Raw genomic sequence first — 15,832 nt, 5'->3', positions numbered from 1 at the left:
TCTTTCTCCCCATCCCAACAAGACCCTAAGTCGCTGCCTACAAACGGCCTCTCTGGCTCCTGATCAAGCTGATTAATGGCCATAATACTCAGAAACAAATCTTGAAACCCAGCGACTTTTGGCAGAAATGAATCTGGACTGCATACAAGGTGGCCATCAGCTCAGAGCTTATTGGAAAGCCAGATATGAGCCGGCAGTGATCGGGCAACTGCAGCCTCATGGGAAGGGGGGCGGTACCGGCTCGTCCTTCATGCCCTACCAAGGTCACGAATTGCCCTCCACAAGCGACTCTCTGGCACAGCTATGGCTCCAGAGGCAAAAGGGCTTAATCCAGAGCCCGGAAGCTTGTGGCAGAAAAGTGAATGGACCATGCATTAAACTACAGCGCCATACCTCCCCGGGTGGGAAAGGGTGTTGCTCCCTTCCACCTCCCCCCCCCCCCGGAAGCAAGGTGGCCACCACCTCAGAGCTTATTGGAAAGCTAGGTATGAACCGGTTGTGAAGGGGCAACTGCAGTCTCATGAGAAGGGGGATGGTACCGGCTCATCCTTCACGCCCTACCGAGGTCATGAGTTTCCCTCCACAAGCAGCTCTCTGGCACGGCCATGGCTCCAGAGGCAAAAGGACTTAGTCTAGAGCCCAGCAGCATGCAGAAGAAAAGTGAATGGACCATGCGTTAAACTACGGCGCCATGCCTCCCCAGGAGGGAAAGGGTGTTGCTCCCTTCCGCCTTTTTCCCCCCTGGCAGCAAGGTGGTCGCCGCCTCAGAGCTTATAAGAAAGCCAGGAACGAGCCAGCGGTGACAGAGCAACTGCAGTCTCATGGGAAGGGGGGCGGTACCAGCAGGCCCTTCATGCCCTACCGAGGTCACGAGTTGCCCCCCACGAGCAGCTCTCCAGCACGGCCATAACACCAGACACACAGAAACCAATCTCGTAATTATCTTGCTCTTTGCATAAATCCAAAATTGTGGCCGCGTGACATTATATGATTCTCATAACCAGCTATAGAAAACAAAATATTTCACAATGCCTTTTCAGCAATTCTGATTGTTTGGGGGGAAATTCTAAACAATAATGGTGCATCTTTTGTCAAAATAATGAATGTAATCAATGTAGAGAAGAGTTAAGTAGAAATCATCTGCCTCACAGGCATTTGGAGGGGTGAGGGGGTGTATACTGGGGTACTTGGTGGTGAAAAATGAGTACTGGTGAAGGAAAAGGTGTTTGATCATTGTATGACCGAGACTTAAACCTGAAAGCTTAGTAACTTTTCCCACAGTGATTCCATAAATAAATATAAAAAGAAAATAAATAAATAAAATTTAAAAAAAATTAAGGTGGAGTTCATGCCCAATTCAATCAGCTAATCAGTGGCTGAATAAATAGCAGTACTCCTACAAAAAAAAATTTGTAAGTCTACAAGTGTACCTCAGGGTGTTTACTAATAAAAATTTTTTAAAAATAAAGTGAATTTCCTTATGATGTTTATCACCAATAAATAAATAAATAAATACTTCATATTCACTGAAAAAAAAATTCTCCTCAAGATCATATTTTTTTGCCTCAGAAACATGTTCCAGACAGATAGAAAGCAAAAGCTATATTAGAAAACAAATGTCACTAATATGTATTAAATAAAAATTTTCAGCTATTAAATATGGAGTCTCCATGCTGCAGCATAAATAGTGAGAACGCATAAAAAACTGGAAGCATTTTTGAAATATAAAAAGCTCAAAGTACAACAACAACTTGACAAGTATGGATTGTTTTATAAACATCTCTGGGAAAAATTTTAAACAAAAATAATGAATAAGTAAAACTAATTTTATTACAGCATCAACTTATAATACAGAAAACATGATGATGTGTTCAAATAAAATTTTCTGCTTCCCATTCCATGCTCCTACCCCACCTTGCTGTTTCCTACTCTTCACCTTGTTTAACTATATATTTATAAAGCTTAAATTTTCTTTACTTTGTAAATTCCTTATTTTGTTAGTAAGTATTACGTCAAGATTCAAATATGTCAAGAGGTAGCTTTAGACAATAATGCATTCTAACAAAAGCAATTATCACATTATATCACTGTTAAACATATAAATTTTGACAGGGTAAAGTAAAAACCCAGAATTTTTTTAAATGGTAGGAAACAGTAACATAAATAATTGTGCATTGTGATAGCACCCTATCATCAAAAAAACATAAATGAATGTAAACAAAATATAAACAGAAAACTTTGTCATTCTTCATCTCAGGTTTTTGGATGAGTTATTTTAGAGTAAGGGGCAACTGCCTTTTCTCTTAAATTGACTTACTATGTGGGTTTCTTTATGCTGAAAAAAACAGTTCTAGAATTTTAAAAATTGTTTCAGCCCCTTCATAAATTAAACAGTAAAATGTTAAAACAAATTGACTGCTAGGAAGAGATTCCTAAAAGGCAAGTGATATGCTCTCACCAACAGTATAATATTGTAGGCATTCATATAATTTGCAGTAGCTATAGACACATACACAGATACATATCGAAGTTCCTGGATGCAATACACTCACCCACATAGGCAGATTCACACTGAGCCTTCTTCTCAGCTTCAAGTTAAATTGAAACACATTGTCAATTCAACCATCCTTACCAACTACTTACTCTTTTATTCATATCCACTTTGAGACAAAATAAACATTCCAAGAACTTGGGTCAGATACAGATAATAATGGTTTGTCCATTTAGGGATCCATAGATAAATGTTTCTGAGAAAGTGCAAAGTGTTTCCATTTCTGGATTTTAAAAAAAGTCTGAAATATGCATATAACTATGAAAGAGCCTGTTGTAGCCAAGCCTAAAATAAATGTATTGGTTTAATTTAACTACAGAAGCCTTCTTCTGAATGCAAATCAAATGAAAACCTGATTAACTGTGAGTCAAGATGTCTAGGTAAACAATTTAGGGAAATAGCAAATTATGAACAAGTGGCAAATGTGTAGATGTTATTACTATTATTGTTGAATTATATTTGTAATCGTCGATTTGCTCGAGCGGGTCCAGTAACGTCTCCATTGGAGACTTTGTTGTTACTGTGTCTGGCATATCGAATACTCTCGGTAGCTTGCCGGGCTCTCCGAAAAGTTTTCAATTAGCAATAATCGCACCTCGGATAAACCTCATTGGCTACGATACTGCCACTGCGCAAAGCTGTATTTGTAATACAGCCTTCCAACTTTGATAGAGTAAAATAAATCATAGTCATGGAAATAATTGGCATACTGGCAGACACTTTTTTAAAGCTCCATGTTCTTTTAAATATAAGCTAGTTCTAGTAAATTCTAAACTTAGGAAAGTTAAAGAACCATTCTGTATCTTCAAAATAATGGATAAGATGTCTTGGTCATTTGTATACAAATAATGAAAGAGAAGAAAGAGATATTAAAAAAAAACACCATTCACAATTGTGCCTTAGAAAATCAAGTACCTCAGAATCAGCTTAACTAAACTACAAAACACTACTTCAAAAAATAAATGAGGAAATAGAAACAAGTCCACTACTCATAGATTGGGAGGGTTAACACTGTCAAAATGCCAATACTCCCCCAAAGCATTATGAAGATTCAATGCAGTCCCTATAAGGATACCCACGCCTTTTTTCAAAGAAATAGATCAAACACTCCTGAAATTCATATGAAAAATAAACCCCCAAGAATAGCTAAAACAATCCTTAGGAAAAAGAAGATGGGAGGCATCACCTTCTCTAACTTCAAACTGCTATAAAGTGGTAGTAATTAAAGCAGCATGGCATTAGAATAAAGACAAACCAGAAGATCAGTAGAATAGAGTTGAATATCCTGACACAGACCCTCAAATATGTGATCATTTCATCTTTGATAAAGAAGCAAGAAATATGGAGAAAATGGAGAAATAAGGAGAAAAATGGAGCAAGGAAGGCCTCTTCAACAAATGGTACTGGAAAAACTGAGCAGCTACAAGTAGAAAAATGATTATAGACGTCTATCTAACACCATGCACAAAGTCAAATCAAAATAGAATAAATACCTCATTATCAGATTGAATCCATAAGGTTCATGGAAGAAAATGTAGAAATTTCTTAACATTGAAACTAAAGGCATCAACAAAGATGAAATACCACTGACCAAGGAAGTGGAAGATAAATGAGAACACATTAAACTAAGCCTCTGCACCCCAAAAGAAATTGTAACCAAGATATAACAACAGCCCACAGAATGGGAAATATTATTTACACAATAACCATCTGATGGACTGGAGTGATAGCACAGTGGGTAGTTCATTTGCCTTATATGTGACCGACCCAGGTTCTATTCCTCCATCCCTCTCAGAGAGCCCAGCAAGCTACTGAGAATATTCCACCCTCCTGGCAAAGCCTAGCAAGCTACCTGTGATGTATTCGATATGCCAAAAACACTAACAACAAGTCTCACATTGGAGACATTACTGGTGCCTACACGAGCAAATCGATGAACAACGGGAGGACAGTGCTAACAGTGCTAACCCACCTGATAAGGGGTAAATATCAATGATATATAAGGCACTGGTAGAACTTTGTAAGAAAAAATAAACCAACCCCCACCAAAAAATGGGGAAAGGAAATGAACAGAAACTTCCTCAAAGAAGAAATTCAAATGTCCAAAAGGCACATGAAAACAAAATGCTCTACATCATTAATCATCAGAAAGATGCAAATCCAAACAACAATGAAATATCATCTCACACTACAGAAATTGGCACACATTAAAAAAGAACAATCAGTGCTGGCAAGGATGCAGGGAGAAAAGGATTCTCGTTCATTGTAGTGGGGATACCAACTGCTCCAACTTTTTTGTAAAACAATATGGACATTCCTCAAAAAACTAGAAATTTAGCTCCCATTTGACCTAGCAATACCACTTCTGGGAATATACCATAGGGGCCAAAAGCACACAGCAGAAATGACATTTTCACTTCTGTTCATTGCAGCATAATTCACAATAGCCAGAATCTAGAAATAACCCAAGTGCCTAAGAACAGGAAATTGGATAAAGAAACTAGGGTACATCTACACAATGGAATACTATGCAGCCATCAGGAAAAGTGAAGTTATAAAATTTGCTTATAAATGGATGAACATGGAGAGTATCATACGGAGTAAAACGAGTCAGAAGGAGGGGGCAGACATAGAATGATTGCACTCTTTGTGGGACATAAAAAACAAACAGGGCATTCCCTTTTGTTCTCTCTCTCCTTTTGGGTGTTGTGGTTTGCAAAAGAGGCATTGAGTGGCAATCATGATGGTCTATAGTCTACTTTCAGCATGCTTCTCCCATCCTGGGAAGATCCTCCCAACACCCTTTTACTTGGTGCTCCCTTCTCTATCTGAGCTGCCTTTTCCCCTAGCATGTGTGGCTGGTCTCCAAGCCATGGAGAAAACTTCCTGGTACTAATCTCAGCCATTCTTGGGTGTTAGTCTCCTATTTTGTTACTTTATGTTCCCAGATAAATGCAATCTTTCCATGTCTATCCCTCTCTTTCTGATTCATTTCGCTTAACATGATACTTTCCATGTAGTACCAATTGTATGTAAATTTCATGACTTCATCTTTTCTAACTGCTACATAATACTCCATTATATAATTGAAACACAAGCACAAAATTTGTAAGTCTACCACTGTACCTCATGGTGTCTCACTACCAAAATAAGTAAGTAAATAAATAAATAAAAATGACCCAAAAAATCTTTAAAAAAAACATAGGATGAGACTATAATATATTATAGTCAAAGACCGAAGAAAATATTCAAAGACAGAAGAAAAAGAGGAACTTGCCCATGGTTGAAGCTTGCCACAAGTGTGTGGAGGGTAGAAAGTAGTTAGGATATAGAAGAGACCATTGTGACAATAAACCTGGAAATAATCATTCTGCACAAAAACTAAGTATTGAAAGTAGGTAAAGAAATATATATTAAAGAGTAAGTGAGTGAGAGAGAGAGAGAGAGAGAGAAATGTGCCTATCATAGACGTAGGCAAAGGCGGAGGGGAAAGAAGAGACCAGTGCTGAAACATATGACTGAAAAAAATCATAAATAATTTTGTAATTGTATCCATGGTGATTCAATTTTAAAAATTAATAATTGTTTTTTAATTTTTTAATGTCCTGGTTAAGATAGCTTTTCAAAATTAACACAACTATTTTTTCTTATTAAAAGTAAAATTTTTCTAGGGCCAAAGCAATAGTATAGCAAGTAGGGTGTTTACCTTGAACAAAGCCAACCCAAATTCAATCCCCAGCATCCTAGATGGTCCCCTATGCACTGCCAGGAATAATTCCTGATCATAGAGCCAGAAGAAACCCCTGAACATCACTGGATGGGTGTCACCCCAAAACATAAATATTTATAAAAATAAAGTGAAATTTTCCAAAACAGTATATTTTCAGGGGTTGAAGAGATAGTACAGGGGGTATGGTGCTTAGCTTGCAAGCAGTTAACCCAGGTTCAATCCCTAGATTCTCATGTGGTACCTTGAGTACAGTCATGAGTAATTCCTAAGTGTACAGCCAGAAATGACCTCTGAGCATCACTAGGTGTGGCCTCAAAAAATAGCACATTTTTAGAGATTTAAAAAATCTCCCCCGAAAATTTCATAAACCATTTTCTAACAGAAACTCAATATCCCAATTTTCTTAATATCTCTACACTGAAGCAATTCAGAATCTTTCAACCTATTTTATTTCATCAGTACTATTATTAAGTACTATTCCCATTTGTGTTTCTTTAATTCCACTAGAAGGGAAAACAAGGTAAAGGTAAAGGCCCTCCCGTTGATCGTCGATTTGCTCGAGCGGGCCCAGTAACGTCTCCATTGGAGACTTTGTTGTTACTGTGTCTGGCATATCGAATACTCTCGGTAGCTTGCCGGGCTCTCCGAGAGGGGCGGAGGAATTGAACTCGGGTCGGCCATGTTGGCCGCTTGTAAGGCAAACGCCCTACCGCTGTGCTATCGCTCCAGCCCTAAGGGAAAACAAATTAAATTAAATATTCTAATTAGTTTCTGTAAAACAAAAAAAGTTTTATAGGTAAGGCTATAATTTTTAATTTAGTAAAGATTACAAATTTATAAAAACAGCATGGTATTGGACTAGAAACATACCTACAGACCAATGAAATAGACCTGAATATTTTGTCACAGACTTTCAAATAGATGATCACTTACTCTTTGATAAAGGAGCAAGAAATGTGAAGTGGAACAAGAAAAACCTATTTAACAAGTGGTTCTGGGAAAACTAAAAAGATACCTGTAAAAAAATAACTCTACCCTCTGTCTAATGCCAGACAAAAAAGTCAGATCAAAGTGGATTAAAGACCTCAATATCGGACCCGGATCCATAAGGTGCATAGAGGAAAATGTAGGCAGAAACCTCCATGAAATTGAAGCTAAAAGCATCTTTAAGGATGAAACACCATTGACCAAGCAAGTGGAAACAAACATAAACAAATGGGACTACATTAAACTAAGAAGCTTCTGCACCTGAAAAGAAACAGTGCCAAAAATACAGAGAGAGCCCACAGAATGGGAAAGAATATTTGCCTAATTACCCATCTGATAAGGGGTTAATATTCAGGATATACAAGACACTAGTAGATTTGTACAAGAAAAAAACCCCTAACCCCATCAAAAAATGGGGAGAAGAAATGAACAGAAGCTTCCTCAAAAAAGAAATTCATATGGCCATAAGGCACATGAAAAATGCTCTATATCGCTAATCATCGGGGAGATGCAAATGAAAACAACAATGAAATATCTTCTCACGCCACAGAGACTCGCACACATCAAAAAGAACAAGAACAACCAGTACTGGCACAGATGTGGGGAGAAAGGGACTCTCTTTCACTGTTGGTTGGAATGCAGACTGGTTCAGCCTTTTTGGAAAATAATACGGGCATTTCTTTAAAAAAAATAGAAATTGAGCTTCCAATCTGACTCTGCAATACATCTTCTGGGAATATACCCTAAGGGTGCAAAAAAGCACAGTAGAAATGACTTCTGCACCTGCATGTTCATTGCAGCATTGTTCACAATAGCTAGAATCTCGAAACAACCCGAGTGCCTGAGAACAGACGACTGGTTAAAGAAACTTTGGTACATCTCCACAATGGAATTCTATGCAGCTGTTAGGAGAGACGAAGTCATGAAATTTACTTATAAGTGGATGGAGAGTATCATGCTAAGTGAAATGAGTCAGAATGAGAGGGACAGATATAGAATGACAGCACTCATTTGTGGAATATAAAATATGAGACTGACACTCAAGGACAGTAGACACAAGGGCCAGGGATATTGCTCCATAGTTGGAAGTCTGTCTCATGAGCTGGGGGATAAGGCAGCTGGGATAGAGAAGGGATCACTAAGTCAATGAAGACTGGAGGGATAGTTTGAGATGGTAGATGTAGTGCTGAGAGTAGATAAAGGACCAAACATGATGGCCTCTCTTTGTCTGTATTACAAACCATAATGCCCATAAGAGAGAGTAAAAGGGAAACTGTCTACCTTAGAGGCAGGGGAGGGGTAGAATGGGGGTGGGGAGGGATACTGGGGACATTGGTGGTGGGAAATGTATGGTGGAGGGATGGGTGTTCGATCATTGTATGACTGAAACAACATGAAAGTTTTGTAAGTGTAGCTCATGGTGATTCAATAAAAAACATGAAGGCAAGGGGAAGGTGGGAAAAGGGGGGTATACTGGGGATATTGGTGGTGGGGGAATGTGAACTGGTGGAGGAATGGGTGTTTGATCATTGTGTGATTATAACCCAAACGTGAAAACTTCTATCTCACTGTGATTTAATAATATTTTTAATAAACATAATAAATAATTAAAAAGATTACAAATTTACATTCACAATGTGATTTGGATGTTCATAAAATATTTTCATATAACCAGAGCAAATAGCTAAATTTAATGTAGAAATGGGTACTGAAGTATTTAATACATACAGAAGAATTACAAACATTTTTTGATGGAATATAGTAAAGTCCTAGGTGACAATAACAGTCTCGCATATTTCTATGGTTTTTGTGAAAATTCTTTACTACACAATCCCATTTTTCAATTTTGGATACTTTTGACATTGAAGGTGGAGATGCCACACATCAACATTCTTCCCTTCACAAGCTATAGGAAACCACTATTAAAGTGTTATCAAATCAATAATATTACTTACATGAATCAGTAAGAGAACAAAGTCTAAAAGCAGGTGAAAATCTATTTGCATTTATAAATACTGATTATGTAGTACAGATATTAGTCAAACTAAAGAGAAACTAATGGCACTAGCAAGCACAAGCAGTGCATTGAGAAATTGATTAGTAAATAATTCTTATAACTAGTAATTCATCAAATATAATAAACATTTATTAACAACTGCCTCTAATTTATTCATGACAGAAAATATAAAGTAATCTTGATGGATTTCCATTCTTCATCAACCTGTCATTTATTGGCAGTCATGAAAGCACAGATAAGTAGGAGCCCAAGACCTAGTAAAGCAGGTAGAGTGCTTGTCTTGCACACAGTCAATCCCATAGGATTCTCAGTACCCCACAGGGTCCCTGAGCCTACCAGGAATGATCCTTGAGCACAGAGATAGGAATAAGCCCTGGGTGTAATAAGCCCCAAAACCGAAATAATAATAATAATAATACAGGTAGCTATGGTACATGGTATATAAGCAAAAGGAACATATAAACAAGGTATATAATAGTGCAAAAGAGGTTGCTTTTGCACTAGAACTAGAACTAGAACTAGAACTAGAACTAAATAATAAGAACTAGAACGTCACAAATCAACCAATGTCCATGGAGAAGACTTCTAAAGTCACAGAAGGGCTTCACATTCATCAAACACTATGTTCTAGCTACTCCACTAGATTGTTCACACATAGTGTCAAATATAAAGCCCACAGTCTTGAAAGGTAAAGGTAAAGGTAAAGGCCCTCCCGTTGTTCGTTGATTTGCTCGAGCGGGCCCAGTAACATCTCCATTGGAGACTTTGTTGTTACTGTGTTTGGCATATCGAATATGTCATGGGGACTTGCCAGGCTCTGCCGTGCGGGCGAGATACTCTCGGTAGCTTGCCAGGCTCTCCGAGAGGGGTGGAGGAATCGAACTCAAGTTGGCCATGTTGGCTGCGTGCAAGGCAAACGCCCTACCGCTGTGCTATTGCTCCAGCCCTTGAAAAGAGAAATTATTTTTATATTTGTTATAAAAAATAAGGAATATTTCTAATCATAGAGATTAAGAAACTGTACAGAAAAGAGAGAAGAATACCCAAAGCGATACTTAGTCTCTAATACTTTACAACTACTGACTCTCTTATGTATTTAGTGAAATAAGATGCATCCTGAAAGTAGACATAGACTGAACATGATTGCCTCTTTTGCAAACCACAGAACCCAAAAGAAGAGAGACAACAAAAGGGAATGCCCTACCACAGAGGCAGGGTGGGATGGAGGGGGATGGGGGTGGGAGAGATACTGGGATCCGTGGTGGTGGAAAATGGACACTGGTGGAGGGATGGGTATTCAATCATTGTATAACTGAAACCCAAGCACAAAAATCTGTAAGTCTACAACTGTGCTTCATGGTGTTTCACTAATAAAATTTTTTTTAATTTCTTTTATTAATGCAACCCACAAGATGGAAATATAGTTACTATTATTTACACATTTAGTTATAGAAACTACCATTTATAGGTTTATTTGTCATTCAGTTAATGATTGTGAATTAGACATTCCCGGCCTTTAGAGGCTTGATCTTTACAGGTTTCCACAATAATCTTTTCTACACTTCAGAGACAAGCCGAGAACACAACTGCCTGAGCGGGAGTGGGAGAAGAAAAGAAATTATATCTGAAGCTCAAACTATAACTCCCTCTAAGAGTGACGAAAGCCCATTTTCTACAATCAAGCATCTGTTACTTCCATCAGTCACTGAATTCTCTCTATTCCCAGTTTATGTTGTCTTTACTTTTACTATAACGCCCCAAAAAGAGACACAAAGGCCAGAGAGATAATACAGGAAGCAAGGAGCTTGCCTTGCATGTATCTGACCCGATTTGAATCCCCAGCACTATATATGATCCCTTGAGCACTGCCAGGGGTCATTCTGAGCAAAAAGCTAGGAATAGCACCTAAGCACAGCTGGCTGTGACCCCAAAACAAAAATATCTAAATAAGTACACATTTCTTCCCATTTTTCTCTAACAAACATTTTTCTTTAACAAGTATTTTTTTCCTTCAAACCTCTTAAAGCATTTTCTTCTTTTCAGATTGAAATTCAGATTGCTTTGCTGCAGTACCTGGTTCTAAAAGTGCTATTTTTATCTTTATACTATTTGTAATATATAATTAAAGTGTATATACTCAGTATTTTTATTTTAAAAAGAAACATTAAAAAAGGGCAAGTGCTTTTTATTTAAAAATAGATTTTGACTAAGTCAAATGGAGTGATACTGATACTCCTTCAAGCTCATACCAACTTACATCTGCTCTATATGATCAATCGGCTCACTTTTGCCAATAAGGACAAGTATTTTATGATACAAATCCCTGTTAAAATCTGAATAAATTATTGCAGATGATTCAGGAGAGGAATAAATGCACAAAAAACTGACAATAAAAACTGGGACCCGTGGTGGTGGAGGATGGGCACTGGTGGAGGGATGGGTACTTGATCATTGTATAACTGAAACCCAAGCACAAAAATTTATAAGTCTATAACTGTACCTCATGGTGTTTCACTAATAAAAAAATTAAAAAAAACTGACAATAAATGATAATATTTTAAAGTTACTCTTCCTGTAAAGCTAATGAATAAGATCCTCACAAAGAAGAAAATACCTTCTTTATTTTTACTTGTTGCTCCTAAAACTAAAAATTGTACATTTCTAAAATATTTTAAATTAAATTATAAAATATATTTAATTTTAAACAAATATACTTTATATATAATTAAGTACATCTTTTTCATCATGACTTTGGTATTTTAATTTCAGTTCAAATATATAACTGCTTGATTTCTTCCTTTCCTACCTGGATGCCCTTAATATCTTTTTCTTGCCTAACCACTATTGCAAGTACTTTCAGTACTATATTGAACAGCAGTGGAGAGAGTGGGCATCCTTGTCTCGTCCCTGACCTTAGAGGGAAGGCTCTCAGTTTTTCCCCATTGAGGATGATGCTTGCTGTAGGCTTGTGGTAGATGGCTTTAACTATGTTGAGGAAAGTCCCCTCTATACCCATTTTGGCTAGGGTTTTCATCATAAAGGGGTGCTGGATCTTGTCAAATGCTTTCTCTGCATCTATTGATATGATCATATGCTTTTTATCTTTTCTTTTGTTGATATGATGGATTGTGTTGATTGATTTCCGAATGTTAAACCACCCTTGTATCCCCGGGATGAATCCCACTTGGTCATGGTGTATGATCTTTTTGATGAATTGTTGAATTCTATTTGCTAGTATTTTATTGAGAATCTTCGCATCCGTGTTCATCAGGGATATAGGCTAGTAGTTTTATTTTCTTGTGGTGTCTTTGTTTCCTTTCGGTATTAGAGAGATATGGGCTTCATAGAAACTGTTTGGGGGAATTTCTATTTTTTCAATTTCCTGGAAAAGCTTGAGAAGGACTGGCAGTAGGTCCTCTTTAAATGTTTGGAAAAATTTGCTAGTGAATCCATCTGGACCTGGGCTTTTGTTTTTGGGAAGACTTTTGATTACAGTTTCAATTTCCTTGATGTTAATAGGTTTATTCAGGTACTCTAGATCTTCTTGATTCAGCTTTGGGAGATGATAGGAATCCAGGAATTTATCCATTTCTTCTAGGTTCTCTTGTTTTGTGGCATACAGACTTTCAAAGTAGTCTCTGATGATCTTTTGAATTTCTTTGGTTTCTGTTGTGATATCCCCCTTCTCATTTCTGATTCAGTTTATTAGGGTTCTCTCTCTCTGTTTCTTTGTGAGTGTTGCTAGTGGTTTATCTATCTTGTTTATTTTCTCGAAGAACCAGCTCTTGGTTTCATTGATCTTTTGGATTGTTTCTTTGGTTTCCATGTCATTGATTTCTGCTCTAAGTTTTACGATCTCTTTCCTTCTGCCTGATTTGGGCTCTTTCTGTTGATCCTTTTCTAAGGTTTTGAGCTGTGAAGTCAAGTTGTTTAAGTGCATCCTTTCTTCCGTCCTGAGAAATGCTTGCAGAGCTATAAATTTTCCCCGTAATACGGATGTGGCGAGAAAGGGACTCTCCTTCACTGCTGGTGGGAATGCCGACTGGTTCAGCCCTTTTGAAAAACAGTATGGACGATCCTCAAAAAATTAGAAATTGAGCTCCCATTTGACCCAGTAATACCACTCCTGGGAATATATCCCAGAGAGGCAAAAAAGTATAGTCGAAGTGACATCTTAACTTGTATGTTCACTGCAGCACTCTTTACAATAAGTAGAATCTGGAAAAAACCTGAATGCCCAAGAACAGATGACTGGTTAAAGAAACTTTGGTACATCTACACAATGGAGTACTATATAGCTGTTAGAAAAGATGAAGTCATGAAATTCATATACAAGTGGTACTACATGGAAAGTATCATGCTAAGCGAACTGAGTCAGAAAGAAAGGGACAGACATAGAAAGATTGCATTCATCTGGGGAACATAAAGTAACAAAATAGGAGACTAACACCCTAGAATAGCCGAGATAAGTACCAGGAGGATTAGTCCATGGCTTTGAGCCGCACACGCAAGGGGAAAAGACAGTTCAGATAGAGAAGGGAGCACCAAATAAAGGGTGTTGGGAGGTTCCTCTCAGGATGGGAAATGCGTGATGAGGGTAGACTATAGACCGAACAAGATTGACACTCAATATCTATTTTGCAAACCACAGCACTCAAAAGGAGAAAGATAACAAAAGGGAATGCCCTGCCACAGACGTAGGGTGGGCTGGGGGTGGGGGGGGGGAGGGGAGGGGTACTAGAACTGGTGGTGATGGAGAATGGGCACTGGTGGAGGGATGGGTATTCGATCATTGTATAACTGAAACCCAGGCACAAAAATTTGTAAGTCTACAACTGTACTTAATGGTGTTTCACAAATAAAAATTTAAGAAAAATAAATAAATAAAAACAGAAAAAAATAAATAAAATGCAAGGTTGAAGTGAAAAAATATATATATATAACTGCTGTCAAATGGAAGATATAAATCAAATTTTACATCTTAACTAAAAAGGTTTTTCAACCTTATTAGACATAATAAAATTACTACAATGCTACGTTTAATTTATTGGGGGCACACCTGGCATAGTTCAGGGTATACTTGGACTCTGTGCTAAAGAATCACTATTTGTGCTCAGAAATTGAACGGGACCAGGAGAAAGCCAGGCAAGCAGTTTAAACCCTGTACTATCTCTCCAGTCTGTACTGTATTATTTTCTAACACAACATCACTTAATGACTTTTTAAAATCCAGGTTCATTGGAATTCTACTTTAGGAGATACCTTCCATAATCTCTAAGGCCCCCTGCCTTACTTTGCACACCTTTCTGTTTCCCTAATAAACTATTTTACAGGGAAACAGTTCAGTGGTCAGGAACATATGTTTTTCAAGCTCAAGAGACCCACTCAAATTTGAACCTTCTATTGGCATGTGCCCCTGAACACCAAAAATGAATTTTGTATAATTGAACTTGTATGTTCCCCTTAGCACAGTTTGCGGGATCACTAAACCACCCAGCCCACTAGGCCAAGCACTGCTGGTAGTGACCTCCAGGCTTCCTGCACACTGCTTGGGAGTCCCACTAAAATTATTTTTAGAGCAAAGGGGCTTTCATACATTCTCTAATTTTATTATGTATATAATAAAATATGAATTTCATGTCTATCAAACAGCATGACCTGAATTTAATTTATATACTCACTAATACTTTGACAAGTCTCTGAAATCTTTCAGAAATACAGATTACTGTAAAGTTTTACACTTGCATGTCATCACCTACTCTGACTTTTGGAATAAAAATAAATCTTGATTAGAATAAATAAGCAACAAAAAACAGTCATTTAATCTTACTTTTAAATGTTAGTATAGAATTAAAATTTAATCCAAATGTCCCTGTTTTGGGCAAATAACAAGCTGGAGATAATTTTTATTCCAACGTAAACAAGTTTTATAGATGTATTGCACTTCTGGTAATGATGAACTAGATCCTTCAGAGCACTCCTCACACTAATAATTCCTATAATTTTAGCTGAAAGATTTTTAGACAATTTTTAAAATCTGGATGAACTACAAAGGACTCTTAAGAGTGTGGAAGAGCAAGTGAGCAGAAGGAATTGCTGGCACAAACACAAAAGATTACAAGTAGAAATAGGTACATGCATATTGGGGCCACTCACTGTTCTGGACTGGTGGGATCTGATTAAAGAAAGGTTGAACTGGACATCGAAAAGCCTCTTAGAATTAGAGAAAAATGTGAAGGACTTGTGGTTATTATTGAGTCAATCACAAAAGTATAAGCCAAACGTAAGAATGAACTGAAAGTAAGACAGCCTTCACACTGACTTCAGTCAGACACTGAGTTATCTCAATGGAATGAAGAGCCTCACACATTAAAATTTTATTAAGATGATTCAAGGTTGCTGGTTTTCTGAATGCCTGGCAGTAATAGTGGGGTAGTGGCGGGGAAATCATCTCCAAGGAATCATCCCATCTATACCATACCATACTTCCTCCTGAATCATTATATGAACAATTTCTCAAACAGAATACTCAATGTGTTACCAAACT

The 15,832-nt window shown here is 37.5% G+C and overlaps 1 protein-coding gene and 1 pseudogene across 8 annotated transcripts in view; both read right to left on the bottom strand.

Moving 5' to 3' along the window:
• The window catches only part of SLC4A10 (solute carrier family 4 member 10), a 320,600-nt gene that overhangs the window by 277,693 nt on the left and 27,075 nt on the right, over window positions 1-15,832 (bottom strand). The gene's annotated exons all lie outside the window — the stretch shown is intronic.
• On the bottom strand, window positions 3,115-3,191 carry LOC130019868 (uncharacterized; annotated as a pseudogene).

The sequence above is a fragment of the Sorex fumeus genome, unplaced genomic scaffold (assembly GCF_029834395.1).
Source record: "Sorex fumeus unplaced genomic scaffold, SorFum_2.1 ptg000009l, whole genome shotgun sequence".
Taxonomy (NCBI): domain Eukaryota; kingdom Metazoa; phylum Chordata; class Mammalia; order Eulipotyphla; family Soricidae; genus Sorex; species Sorex fumeus.
This window is presented reverse-complemented; position numbering and strand designations above follow the sequence as displayed.